A 1,006-nucleotide genomic window follows, 5' to 3' on the forward strand; every position below is an offset into this window, starting at 1 on the left:
GAATATCTACATCAGGGGAAGCTTTGGAGTTAGAGCGATTGAAGAAAAGTTAGAAGAAAAGCAGCTGAGATGGTTTTTTAGGCCCAAGCACACCTGGTGGCGGCAACAGAAGAAAAGACTGGAAGAAAGTGGACTATCAGAAGCTGACACCCAACATTATTATGTGTCAAATTCTCAAATAAATGAGGATAAAATTTCATGCCTCGGCTGGGATCAAACCCACGCCCCCCTGTTTACCAAGCGAGCGTCTTGACCACTACGCCACCAAGGCAGGGCAGGGGAAAAAATAAATCGTGGTTCAGTGAACTGTGTAGAACTCCAACAGAAAAATGTTTCCTACCGGGCCCCCAAAAGTCCAAATCGAAAAAAAACGCCAACGTTACGTGGTGTTCCCAAGCGGTCACCCATCCAAGTACTATCCACGCTCAACGTTGCTTAACTTCAGTGATCGGACGAGAACTGGTGTATTCAACGTGATATGATGAACGTTGGCGAATGAGGGAGATAAGAATTAAAACATATCAATATAGATAAGACCACACATGTGAAAGAGAGAATAGGTATCTCCCTCTATTCTATTTCCTTAGCCAGCCTAGTTAGCTTGGAGGGTAGCGCGTCTGCTTTGTAAGCGGTAGGTCGCGGGTTCGATTCCTGCCCGGGACGTATTTTATCCTGAACGGATATTGTTCGTTCTCCGAACGACTGGCTTTCTTATATCCTGTGAGATAAGAATTAAAACATATCAATATAGATAAGACCACACATGTGAAAGGGAGAATAGGTACCTATCTCCCTCTATTCTATTTCCTTAGCCAGCCTAGTTAGCTAGGAGGGTAGCACGTCTGCTTTGTAAGCGCTAGGTCGCGGGTTCGATTCCTGCCCGGGACGTATTTTATCCTGAACGGATATTGTTCGTTCTCCGAACGACTGGCTTTCTTATATCCTGTCTTCCTTCTGTCTATCAAACCCCTCTTCAGACAAAATAAAATAATAACAAATGTATTTT

General features: G+C 44.1%; 1 non-coding gene across 1 annotated transcript; it reads right to left on the reverse strand.

Annotated features, from left to right (window-relative positions):
• Positions 1 to 371: 371 nt before the first annotated feature.
• Positions 372 to 493, reverse strand: LOC113472663. The gene has a single exon (XR_003394881.1). It is a non-coding gene; the product is annotated as a 5S ribosomal RNA (ribosomal RNA).
• Between the last annotated feature and the right edge of the window lie 513 nt (positions 494 to 1,006).

Source organism: Diaphorina citri, unplaced genomic scaffold (genome assembly GCF_000475195.1).
Source record: "Diaphorina citri unplaced genomic scaffold, Diaci psyllid genome assembly version 1.1 scaffold7041, whole genome shotgun sequence".
Classification (NCBI taxonomy): domain Eukaryota; kingdom Metazoa; phylum Arthropoda; class Insecta; order Hemiptera; family Psyllidae; genus Diaphorina; species Diaphorina citri.